Source organism: Struthio camelus, chromosome 19 (genome assembly GCF_040807025.1).
Source record: "Struthio camelus isolate bStrCam1 chromosome 19, bStrCam1.hap1, whole genome shotgun sequence".
Lineage (NCBI taxonomy): Eukaryota > Metazoa > Chordata > Aves > Struthioniformes > Struthionidae > Struthio > Struthio camelus.
The window spans coordinates 12,235,104-12,248,420 of NC_090960.1; the positions used below are offsets into that span (position 1 = coordinate 12,235,104).

Genomic DNA, 13,317 nt, shown 5'->3' on the forward strand with positions numbered 1-13,317 from the left:
CTGACTCAGGTCTTGCTGGACAGCATGCTTTGGCCCAATGGCTTGGCAGTTTGAGAGTCAGCTCTCAGGCTCTGGGTTCCCAGCTCCTGGTGAGGGCATGTCCAAGGAAGCCTTTGATTGATGAGGTTCAGCCTCAGAGGGCACATGTCTGGAGAGTGGAGCTCACTGACATAAGTAGCCCTGTCGATGCCACCCGCACCCTTGCCTTGCAGTGCTGGCTGGGCTGATGCCACATGTTACCATGCCAGTGTCAGCTAACACAGTGGATAAAATTCATATCCTATAAGTATTTTTCCTTCAAACACGTTGGGTCTCCAAATTAACATTCTCCTGACTTCATCTGGTGCGAGATAGATGGCTTCGAATATTTTATTAATAATAGGGGGCACAATGAGCTGAAATCTAAAATTACCACTCTGAGATATTACAGCTTTAGGGAGATTCCTTTAAACTTGAACGAGAATAGAAAAGCCAAGGTTTCCCATGGAAAGCAGTTACCGAAAAACTCATTTTAAGAGTTGCCAAAGCCAGCAGGTTTTCATCTACGATGACTTTGTCGCATCACGTGCGTTTGACTGTTTCTGGTTTACCCTTTTAATTCATTTACTTATGGAGAAGAAGCAATTCAACCTTGTTTAAAAAACCAACGTATTTTCAACAATCTTTCTAACAAAATCATCAAGTTTCTTTAAACATTTACATCTCTCTCCATTTTGCTGCAGAAAACTGGTTCTGCCAAAACATTTTCAGGCAGCTTTAACATGCTTGAAACTCAGTACACCGGTTACATTTTACAGTCCCCAGAGTACAAATGTGAAAACTGAGGCAAAACCACAGTTATTACATAGAGCAAGGAAAACAAAATCAACAGGAGAGCAAACAGCAGCCTGCAAAGCATCCATCAGTCTGACCATGGGACAAGGCTTCCTATCTGGAAAGCCACTGCTACAGGGACACCTTCCCAGCAGCAAACTCAAACGCGCGTGCGTTCGAGCACATGCGCAAACTCTTACCCACGCAAAAGAAAAACAAAAATGTTTTTTTCAGTCACCTCAGCTATCATTTCTGGCTCTCTAGGGATGATTTCAACCTTGTTCTGCACCGTTTCTTACCACAGAGCTTCCTATAAATAGTTCTGGTTTTTCACCTGCAGAATTAGAAGGCTGTTCCCCAAGGGAGGGAGCGTAATAGCAAAAATGGTTTAACAAAAAGGTACAAGCAAAAATCTCAGCCCCAGTGAAGGCCCTGCGCTGGGATGAGCAGAAAGGTGGGTGTTTTCTTTCCCCAACGCAAGAGCATTGGCCAGGTGCCCCGAGCTCACGCATCCGCCACCCAATTGTTTCTGGAGTCATCACATCTGCAAACAAACAGGTAAGCACATGACATGACACCGCCCCTTTTCCAGGATCACTGCCCAATAAACAGAAAAGTCAGAGGGAAGAGATAAAAACTACGGTTTATTTATTTCTTCCCAGTTTCGTGGCTTGCAACCAAAGCTGCGGGTTGGCAGGCAAGACAAATTGCTAAACATGGGACTTCTGACGCGCTCTGTCTGTGCGCGCACAGGCACGAGGGGGTGGGAGTAACTCAGGGCTAGAAATAGGGCAGGGGACAGAGATTTATTAAAACGTTCATAGGAAATGACATATTCCCTCCCTTTTGTTTCATTTTGTAGTTCTTTGCATCTTTATTCTGGAGGCCTGACAGTCTTTTGCAAAGCATTCAGCAGAGCAGTGGCATTAGCCCCGTTTTCGCCAAAACCGCAAAATCTGCCAGCAGCAGTCAGGAATAGCCCACGAGGTGCATCAGCAAATACTGCCTGTTATTAGACCTCTAACAGCCTGTTTGTAGTTGCTTATAACTTTGTCAAGATTTGCCAGAGCAAATGACTTCCTCTAGCAAATCTCTAATTTTGGCGGGAAAAGAATTTTGGCAAAAATAGTTCCATGGACAAGGTTAAGGAAACACCTTGTTTTGGACACATTAAAACATCCAGATGATCTGGCACCCCGTAAGTCCTTACGGAGGAGGGATCTGAAATTAGTCAGAAGCAATCGCCCGTGTTAAAGATGTGCCTTTACGCTGCCTTCATGACAAAAATTTCTGACCATATTTGGTCAAGTTAGAAAGTGCAGAAATGTGAGGCCACACGCTCTCAGCAGAAACCTATCAAGGCGCTAGTGGAAGAGCTCTCCAGGGGTACCAGCATGCCCAGATACACTGGGCACGCTACATCCCACTTCTCCAGCACCTCTTGCTTTTTCCCAAGTCTTCTCCTTACCAGCGTGCAAGCTGGAGGAGAATCCACCTCTCAAGTATGCAGTCTTATAGTGTCTTTAAATGAGAAGTATCTCAGTCCTGATTTGGACCGTGATGCACACAAAGCACAGGACAGACCTTTCATAGTCTCTGGGGCACAAGATAGAAGGACTTCGCAAAGGAAGGCGGCAGGGACAGAAAAGTCAGATCATGGTCCTGGAAAACAGGATGCTATGACTAACCAAGCCAAAGAGCAACTAGGTGATGCCAGACTTTTCAAAAGCAGTTGCAAATATAGTGTTTCTCATTGTTCAGGGTCATGAGCAGCTGGAGACCCCAAGTATATGCTTTACAGTGCCACAAAAGGCAAAGTACTTGGAAAAAAAAAAATCACATCTCTCCCAGTAGTTTTGACCTTAGTCTCTTCCCACATGTAGAAGACAGGAATAGCAACTCATCTACCTGCTGAGTGCTCAGCTGCACTGCTCAGCTGCATCTTTTAATTCACTTGTGTATATGAAAGTATTATATACATAAATATGATACACAGACATTCACCTATACACAAGTAGAGTAAGTGCTAGCGGTGTCAACAGACCTCACAATCTAAGGGCAGACAGGTCATGGGAAAAGAAGGGACTAAAGTACAGGCAAATTCTCGGTGTAAAGGGCCAGTTCCTCTCCCTTCCAGTCCATGCTCCTCCAGTGATGTATAACTACAAGAACAGAGAGGGATCACTGACTTTCTTGGTGCACGTTTCTCTTCTCCCACTGCCCAACATCTCGTGCAGACACTGGCACCAATGCGCAGACAGTGCCCAGAGGCCATTACCCTCAGCCAAATCCCTGCAGTGGCTGCTGGCGCAAATGGAGTCACAAGACTTAGGAGAGCGGAGAACTGAGCCCCGCGCGCACCCGGCAGGGTGGGTGTGCAGGCATTCGCATCTCCGCTTCGTGCTTCTGCTTTGCCGCCTTCATGGGGCACTTCCAGGACACCTCACAACAAGGTACTGGGGATGCACGTGAAACTCAGCGTGTAAGGACAGGTCGCAGCTTTCTTCAGACCTGCAGAAGGGCGGGTGGGCCTGAATGGGTCTATTTGAGCAGGAGAGGTGGTAGTAGTGCCTTTTGATTTGTCTGCTTTTCTTCTAGTTTTAATGTTTTTAAGAAAAAAGTGAAAATCTAAGTGTTATTTGCAGAGTAGTTCAATACACTCCAGACCTGAGAGTCTTTTCTTTTCTTTGTTTCTAGCTGTGGACAGATGATTTCTTCTTGCTGGAACATACGAAGGAGCTATACGGTAACACATGCAAGGGAGGTCTCCTAGCAAAAATTACCCTATTGCATATGCTGTGTGATGGCAAACTGCTCTCAGCCTTAGACTTGGCCTTTCCTACAGAGTCCTTAGTAATCCCATTAGGACAGCTACCTCCACTGAGCTGCGATGGCACTTGGGTTTTCTCTACCAAATCTGCTTCTGGAGGCACTCCGCTTGGCTTTCCTCCCGCCATGGGGGCGGATATAGTCTTTCTCAGCTCATCTTGCTCAACAAGCATCTTCACCACAGGGGCTGTGTGAGTGGTGTAGGCCGGCCATGGGTGGTGGCACTCAATCAGGTGGCTGGGCAGGCCCGTGTTGACTGATGGCAGGGTGTTTTCTGGAATCCAAGAAACAGAGACACTATGAGAGTGCAGCACCCACAGTTGGTTAGGTTTTGGCTTCTTCTGACTCTGGGAAGGGTAAAAAGAAAAGAATAGCCTCACTGACACCAAGGATGCCCTTCAGAGCTGAAGAGCATAGCCGGGATCAATGAGGGCTTTGCTGCAGTCAGCGAGGGCCAGGGCAGTGCTCTGGGAGAGCAATGCAACAGCTGCTAGCTGCTCTGCATCACGGTTCATTCAAGTCCCCAAAACCTGTACAAGAAATATGCATGATGTCCATCCTTCCTAGCTATCGTGCTTTTATTATACGTGGGTGCAAGGTTTGACCGCACTGAGCAAGGAGGAGCTGCAGAAAGAAAAAAGGCAAAACCCAGCAGTTTTCATTTCTACCGTACTTGGACCAATGTCCGAGATGACGGACATCAGGGCAAGACTGCACTGAAGATCTTTCCAGTCGCAGCTTTCTGCCCTAAACACTTAATCACCCAGCCTTGTACCTCCAACATGAAGCCACAAGGTTGGTAGAAGAGATTAGACTAAGTCTACCTGGGAAGATGTCTGTCCAAGAGCAACTTCACACACAAGAAAATTCCCATCAAAAATAACATAGAAAAACAAGTGAGACATTTAAGCAGATCTTGACAAATCAGGTAGTTGGTATTCTTAATTTTTAAATATAAGGCCTGCCATACAACCAGCTTATTTCACTCAGATGTCATAACTCATTACAGAATTACACAGCACGGAAGCAGAATTTTCTGCCTGAATTTAATATATTGGTTTTACTAACTTTGCCATTACAATTAATGTAATTATGACTAAATGGTCAAAGAAGTAAAATCTGATCTTGCTTAGCACAAGCAACTAAGATAAGATGGACGGCAGGAAAAAGCCCTACTGATCGAGGCTCCCCTGAAGGCCAGTCTCTGTAGAAGTGACAAATTCCCATGCTACAGGGCGTTTAAATCTGATCTGAACCAAGCTGTGAACTGCTGCAGCCTGCGGGTAAGAAAGGAAGGACGAACCAAGGGATGGAGTAACTGTCCTGTAAGAAGGCTTTTAGGATGATATCCATGTTTAGAAAGAGTCCGAGAATCCCCTGTGCGTGGAGGACGCAGCAGTCCTAAGAGCGTCATCCCAGCTCCTCTCCTTAATTGCCCTCAAAATGGGTTAAAGCAGCAGCTGCTGAGGAGGATGACAAAAGGCAGAACACAGTCTTAGTAAAGAGCAAACCTGTTTGGTTTATAGATGTGGGAAGCCCGGCCCATGAAAGGATAGTAAATCCTACTCTCTAGATGCTTGAGGAACGATTTCAAGCAGGAAGAAGTAGGGCCAATAAGTACTTGGCCTCTCTCTAGCACTGTTCATCAGAGGTGCCTGGAGCATCCAGCAGCCCCTCGTTGCACCTCCCCAAGCTTCACACAGCCCCTTCCTCCTGCTTTTTTTTTTTTTTTTTTTTTTTAATTGGGGAAAATTTTGTCTCATTTCTCTCTCTCTCTCCTGCAGAGGGTCGGGTCCTTGAAACCAAGCTATGCATATCGGGAAAATGCCCCAAACAAAAACACGCTCCGTTTCATTAGGGCTCTGACGTTCTGCTGCGATACCCGGAGTTCCCAGCAGATACGGGCCAGCGTTGCGCATGCAGAGATGAGGACGTGCGCGGGGCAGAGCTGCGCGCGTTTCCTGCAGCCCCACCACGAGTTCCTGGCACAAATTTAAAAGAAAAAAAAAAAGAAAAAGAAAAAGAAAAAATATTAAAGCGCTGTTGCGCTCAAGATTATCTTCCGCTAAAACTGAAGGGCCCTGCCACGTCTGGTGAAGAACCGCCTCTCCCGGGGCGCGGGGAATTTGCTCTTGCGTAAGCCCGGCTCCGCTGGCGCGCTGCAGCAGCGCGGCCGGCGCCAGGACAGCTCTGCCCTTCCCGGCGCTCCCCGCTGCCGGCCCCTCCGCGCTCCCTGCTATAACCCGGCGCTCGCTTTCACTGCCCGGCTGCAAGGGAGAATTTTCGTCGCCTCCCAAGGGCGCGCGTTCAGGTCTTGCTCGCTCCCCCTGCCTTACGCACACTCTCTAGAAACCCCTGGCCTTCCTCCCGGCCAGGGTAAGGCCAGCAGATCCGCTCGTTCCCCGGCGCGTTACTTGGTGGAAAAGCTTGCGTAAAAAGCGCTGGTTGTCCGTCTGCTTTCCCGAGCGGCGCTTTTATTCACGCTGTGACAACACCGTAACAGGTTAGCTGACGGACAGACAGCCGGAGAGCAGGGTAGCGGCGTAGGGGCTGAACGGCCTGACAGGCAGATCAGGCTCTTCCCGACTTCTATAAATAGAAAGAGTCTGACACGTGCTCATGAAAAAGTTTCCATACCAAAACCCAGTTTCACTGCAATCATACTACTCTACAGTGACGCTGCTGTATACCTGCACAGCGCGCGCGTTCGGCTTTACAATCAGGGAAATCCAAACCAAGGGGGAAAAAAATCTTCTTTTAAATTACAAACTTTGAGACAAAGTGCGTATTTTGACAACTCACCACGACCATGTCTCTTTAAAGTGGTTGAAATCTTCTGTTCTGACTGCCAGTACAGTTTTTAACCCTTCTTTGTCCCAGAACTACTGTTAATACTGCTTTAGCACTTAGCTCCTCAGGCCAATTTGCAGCAAAAAACACTAGAAGAGGGTAAAAACACCAAAAAAACTCATTAAAGGACAATTCAATTATTTTCCAAACGTTTCAGATGACTAGAAAATTTTGGCTTGGCCCACGAAAGCAAGGCTGGATGGTGGGTACCCCTGCCACCAGCTCCATGCCGGAAGGAACCAGAACGCCAGGAGATGGGTTTCTACTGCACGTAAAACATTATGGGAGACGCACGCACGCGAGTGAATTCAGCGTTGCACCAAAAGCACTGCAGCCTACTGGGTAAAACAGCAAGATTTGACACCAAATGCAACAATTACGAGGCACAAGACAAAGAATCGACCTGGAGTTATTTCCCCCGCTTTTACAGGCTGCAGATCAGGTCTTTACAAAAGCAGGATAAACACACCAAGTAAAACCTGGGCACCCAGCCACCCCACGGGGCCGAGCTGTAAAATTTAATTCGGGGGTAACAGAGGCCGCGGAAAGAACGGCGTGCGCCCCAGAGGCGCAGCAAAACCTCACAGCCTGTTCCCAGGGCCGGACTCGGAGCGCTCTGCCGCAAAAAAGCTGCGAGACGGGTGCCAGGGGGTCGGCGGGGGTGACGCGCAGGCGAGCGACGCCGTCTCCTAACGCTGCAAACCGAAGCTTGGTGCTGCTAAGGACCGCGCGGCGCGGAGACGGAGAGCCGTTTCTGCCTGCAGCCCCCAAAACAAAGCGCACTAGATGCTTTGCAGAGTAAACACAAAGATCTGGCTTAGTCCCTCATCTAAACAACTGATGGTGCAACAAGGCAAGGAATGAGCACAACGAGGCGGTGGAAGAAGGAAGGACAAGGGTTACAATAACAAGATGTGGCTTCGACCCGCACCCCTTCCTTGCACGCCTGTTGTTTTCGCTGGAATCTGCTGCACAAAGCTAGACATTCCCAGCTCAAAGCTTTTTTTGATGTAAAGAGCTAATCTGGTAAGTTAGAAGTAGGAGGGCATGTGCACACGCTAGGTGTGGCTCTCCTAATATCTTCTTATGTTCGCAAAGGATTATTTTAATTCTAGATAAATGTTGCTGCTTATGAGGTTCACGTAGGCTGGACTTTCAAAGGGGCCTTGGGCTCAGCTGTGTTGCTTAATTGCTGTAGCATCATTTAATGGGCAGCATGTGCATGTCAAAAAAGAAAGTTTTCATAATTTTGCTAATGCTGCAGAACGATGTGGTATGACTGACAACAATCCAGTTTGGACATTTGATGAGACAGGAGTGTTCAGTGACAGGGTCAAGGGGAGGCTATTTGGATACTGGTCAGGGAAGCTTTCCCAGGTAGTGATATGCTTGAACTGGGTACGCTGCTGGAAAAAACCTCAGATGAGGCCCCAAGATCTGATTGCAAGCTGCTCACGCTGGACTGCTGAGACAGAGGTTGGTGACAGTGCAAGCTCGAGATGTTTCTCCTCTGACCTTACCTCTAGTCTTTCCCAAACCAGCAGCAACCAGGAGCTGCAGGGAGAGAGAAGAGATGAACACGGTACTGCCTACACAGAGTCCACACAGATCCATCAAGGCTTCTGGGCTTTTGCTTGGCTAGGTTCCTCATGGAGGCCACCACAGAAATGATGCAACATTCACACCAAGGGGCATGACAGGAGGCAGCCAGATGCCATGACAGTACTGCAAGCTGCATATGGGAATGCAGAGCACTGCAGAGAAGATGCCAAAGGAAAGCCTGGAGATGACAACATCTCAGAGCAAAATGAGATGGGATCATCAGCCACCATTCGTTATTTACAGCTTGCGCTTGGCTACTGGCCTGGAAGTGATTTCAGAGCCCAGAGAGGAAAGGCTCTGCAGCATCCCTGGAAATCCGCTAAGCATATCAACTCCTTTGCTTCATAAGCAGCTGCTGGTAGGAATTGCCTCCTGGATTGTCCTGGTATACTGGCAAAGACTTTCCAGAGCATAATTAGATTTAGTTCTCCCCTGCTGTAGTTACAGGATTATTGTCTGCCATTGCAGGTGCTCTATAAACTTGGCCTGGGATTTATCTGAAGCTGCCCAAGATGAGATATCTGCTGATGAGCTACTCCAATGGGAAGTGGTCCAACATAATCATTTCCCTTCCTGGTGCCAGCTCTGGATTCTCACCTGCAAGAGGTCCAGGGCACACCAGGATGGGATTGTCGCATTCCCGCCAGACCACGGTTTCCAGTGACAAATTCAGTCCTCGCACAGCGCGCCTAATAATGCAGAGACCAGCTCAGCATCGGGAACACTTCAGGAGATGCCATTATGGAATCGTCCAAGTCACAATCATGCTGTGTTCCTCTGCACACTCAGTTGGAGTTGGTTGTCTAGAGACTAATTTTGACCTGCCACGCACCACGCGGCCTGTCCTGTTGTCAGAAGCTATCGGCCCAGTTGCATAGCTCTCGGCAAACAAACTGCTGAGGAAGCATGGCTACTCACGTACACCACAGCCAGTCCCTGGAGCCACAGTGAGTGCAAGAACTTTTCGCCCAAGAGCAATTTCCTCTAGTCTCTGCTTCCAACACATTTTCTTTCCCAATAGTCCTTGCTTTGAGCAGTACACCAAGCAGGTCTTTCGGGGTTCCTGCTCCCTCAGGGCACAAGTCCTGCTGTCCATCCTTGGCAAAAGGTTCGCTGTGAGAAGAGGCAATCAGACTGTGCAAGGCTGTCCACTTGCACCCCATCCCCTGCTCTTGTTGGGTCTCACAGACTAAGTACACTCCTGAATTCATTGATTCCCTTTTCTGGGGTAACAATAAACAAATGCCAAACAGAAACTGAGCCTGCCTGAAGTAGCAAGATCAGGAAGTGTCTAATAGAAATGATTACAAGACTTAAGAGTCAAGGGCATTGGGGCACCTAGCCTGCTTAGGCGCATCTACAAAACGATCCGAGCATTCCCCTTCATCTGGGGCAGCCAAGAGCATCTGAGCTGAGAGCTAGCCCCTTTAGTGCACACAGCGCTCAAAAAGCTCAGTCTGCAGTGCTAACTTTTAGATACCTTCATATAAAAGGTGTCAGCCCCGGAATACAAGGCCAAAAAATCTCCCACTTGGCTGATTTCCAGAGAGGTCCTTGAATGCTATAATATATAGTCTGGGATGGTAAAAACACGCTGCATTAACTTTTTGTTGGTGCTTTTTCCTGCTGAAATAAAATTCATCTTGTCCACAAAAGAAACATTGATCAAAGAATTTATTGTCATCAAGGGAACGGTATCTAAACAGAATAATTTAGTAGTCTGACCTAACTCTCATGAGCAATGAACAATCCTCCAGCAGCATCCACCCAATCTGGCAGTCAGCAACAGTCTACAACAGCTTGTCATACAGGAACGCAACGCTAAGGGTCTCCGCCTTGATCACTTCACTGAAGGAGCCTGCGCTGAGCAGCTCCCTTTAGGAAGGAGGCCAAGTAGCACTTCTATTAAAGGCTGGCAGGCTTTTACTCGCCTTGATAACCAGCAAGTTGAGGTCAAACCTGTTCGGGCTTGCAAGGCAAATCCAGCTTCAAATTAGACTGCAACTTCCTAACTTCATACCTGACCAGATTTTAGTCCTACTAATGTCAAGTGAGGTTTGTCTGAGGACAGTCTTGGTTTTGAGACACATGCATATACATGCAGGCCTTATGTTTTATAAGGATATCAATTTTACACCTGTAGCGGTTCTTCCTGGAAACGTGCTCCCAACACAAAGATCCAGTCTTCAGGTTTCTGTATGCTGTGTGCGTAGGACCATGCCTGCAGCTTCCCGGAAGCTGGAGGACATATTCTTTACGCTCTTCAAGCTAACGTCAAGGGAATTCGCTACACAACGTCCTCCAGATCCTCTGTGGGTACTTACGATCGAGTGTGATACCCATGAGCAGTCTCTGTGCAGGAACTGCAGTAGTTTCCAACACGAGAACACGCGATGCCGGAGAAGAAAGGATTCTCAAACTTTCCCCACAACCATACAAGGGCTCACTACAGCTTCACCCACAAGCCCAGCAGAGCAGAACCATTTCTTACATGCCTCCTAGCATTTGCAAATTCTTTCAGTCTGGAATTAAATCCTAAAGCTCCCTTTGGACACAGGGAGTCACCATTCCTGTCCAGCCTGAACTGTGTCCAAGTGCCTTACGGGATCGTCAGCAGCCAGACCAGAGCCACAAACTGTCTCAAATCCCTTCATGCTGGTTTGGTGATGCAAAGCTCCAGCCAGCTCAGTCTAACCAGACTACTAAATCAGATTCACAATGTTTTTTTGGACATCACAGCAGCATGCTTTAGAGAATTAAGCTGAAAAGACCCTTCAAACAGTGATTCTTTGTGAGCCAGTGGCGGGGGGGGGGAGGGCATTATCAGAACCATACAATAAAAGTCACCAAGAAGAACTAAGATTGTTGCATTTCAAGGGAAAAATCAGGGTACGTACAGCCAGTTTTGAATCCAAATCAAAAGCTTAAACTTCAAGACACTGATAGTCAAAGGTCTGATTTTCTGTCTCCAAAAAAGCAGCAATTAGGAATGGCATGAGCTTTGCAGGCAAAAAGGGAGACTGTGTTCGTGAGCAGACAGATACACAGAAGTAACATTATGCAGTGAACACAACTTTACGTTATTAACATATCAGAACATTAAAAACATGCTAAATTTTGCTCAGGCTGAAACTGAATTGAATACAGCTTTCCCTAATTTTCAGTGCTGTTATCAAGTTACTTAAAACTAGTGCTCTAGGCTATTCTACTGCATCCTGTCCACCATGGTATGCTTCACTTTCAGGTTTTTTGTCCAGCCTCTTACGAATTTGAAAGAAAACCATAGATAAGGTTCTGCTGCTAAAAACCTCGGTCGATAAACATTTCCCTTGTCACCTGCAAGTCTCTACTGATGGCACACCAGGGAGCTGGTACCAGGGAAACAGTAAGGTAGCAGCCACTATTTATTTTATTTTCTCCTAGTACAGGTAAACTTACTCAGTGTTATTAACAGGAAAGAGAGAGGCAATTTCCCGAGAGAAAGGAGAGAGGGTTGCTTTTTGAGAGACATTTAAGTCATAAAGTACCCAATGCTTTGCTTCATGCTACAGCTTGTGCAAGTTCTAATTCTAAGAGAGTTGCTGGCAGTGGGACAATTTTCACACTCTTATATTTAGAGAGACTTGCCTGAAAAATAGCCAAAGCTGTCACTTATAAATCAGGTTGCTCTGACAGTGCCCAGAACAAGTAGTAAAAGCAAATGAGGGGGAAATGAAATTACACGCTGCAAAGAGAACTCTGTGAAATAATAAGCCTTTTATTTTGTATTTTTAAAAGCTCACAATAATTACAGCCGTTTTTTTCTTCTGTTCTTTCATTTGTTTTTTAAGCCAGGCCCTGCTGACAGGCTTGAGGGCCCCCAAACTCTGGTTCCTATTCATTTGACTCTGGCCATGTGGTTTCCATGTTCTCAGTTGGGGTATGCTAAATCACGGGAGCCAATGGTCTCCCAAGGCCAGGGTGGAGAAGGGAGAAGCAGCAACTCTTCAGTTTACTTCGAATTCAGGAACTAGCCCACGGCAAGCATGTCCCTTTCAACTGCCTTGCAAGGCATATGTATTCCTACAACACGAGGCCAATCCATAGCGCGCACGGAAGTCAGTGGAAAGGATCTTGTCTTTGGTGGGCTTTGAATGATGCCTTTCAGTGACATGAGATTTTTACATTGAATGGGAGCATCTATTTTTCTGTGGCCAGATCCACGTGTGGGGCTGAAAAACGCTTATATGGAGCTAGAAAGACATCATGGCCATCCTTGTAGACCTGGATTACCCTAACTAGAGAAGCATCTTGTTTTCATCAGCATAGGCTCTGGCTCCTTTGCCAGCAGGGGTTAACCTAAAGTCCACTATAACAGCAAGACTCATTCTGAGTTAATAGGTTTCTTAGGACAAGGAACACATTTCCAAATTTTCCACACTGGAAGGAATCACTAATGAACTGGTAAGTCTTGGTGCTTAGCACACAGACCATAGACCTGAGCAAACTTTGAGCTCTACAGTTTTACTCCCCATCCTTCATTCAGCCCTTTTAGTCCTGTGCTGTTCTCAGTCAGTGCATCCTTGAAGCCTGCCCCTTCTCTGCCCCATGTCCCACGGATGGGAGCCACGTGAATCCCTGCATGAGAGCTCTCAAACACCATCCACTGTGGTGTGCGCAGCACAGGAGTAGAAGAGGAGGACTAAATGAAAAGATGAAATACCTTAAACAGTGTGCTGTTTGGGGAAAACATGACCCCATCCTCTTGGTGAAAGAGATTTGCAGTTGGCAAGATGCGTAAGATGCGTTACGAGTGCATTATGCATTACAAGTGTGCCGTGCCAGGCAGGATTTTACTGACAGTTCGGTAGACCAATCTGCAAAGGGATATAACTTAATGCTGCATCTTACTACCTCTTAGCTTAGCCTACATTGCTGGGGAATTTCAGAACATGAATGTCTTCCCTTCCAGGTTCCTATCCAAAGATTTTTCAGCAGCAGAGAAACGTATCATATTTTACCAGGAGAGAAGCCAACTTCAGACCTTACCAGTCCTATACAACTCAACAGCAGTTGGCTCTCGTCTCCAGTGGGGTTTTAATTTGACCCTCAGTGACAAGCCAGATGGAACAGCAACTGTGAAAAGAATTGCTGGAAACTGAACAAAGCTGATGAAAGGATAAGAGCAACAAAAGTAGCCTTTATTCATTCATCTGATTTTGCTGCTTGAAATTCTCCATAAAA

At 47.0% G+C, this 13,317-nt stretch overlaps 1 protein-coding gene across 6 annotated transcripts in view; it reads right to left on the reverse strand.

Moving 5' to 3' along the window:
- TEKT3 (tektin 3) overlaps positions 1-13,317 on the reverse strand; it is a 101,894-nt gene that overhangs the window by 65,065 nt on the left and 23,512 nt on the right. Inside the window, exon 1 of one of the 6 annotated variants that reach the window (XM_068913797.1) lies at positions 2,398-3,504. The exons of the other annotated variants lie outside the window; for them this stretch is intronic. The gene's annotated coding sequence lies outside the window, so the exon portion shown is untranslated. Of the gene's footprint in view, positions 1-2,397; positions 3,505-13,317 lie in introns of those variants that run through there. 6 annotated transcript variants of the gene reach the window in all.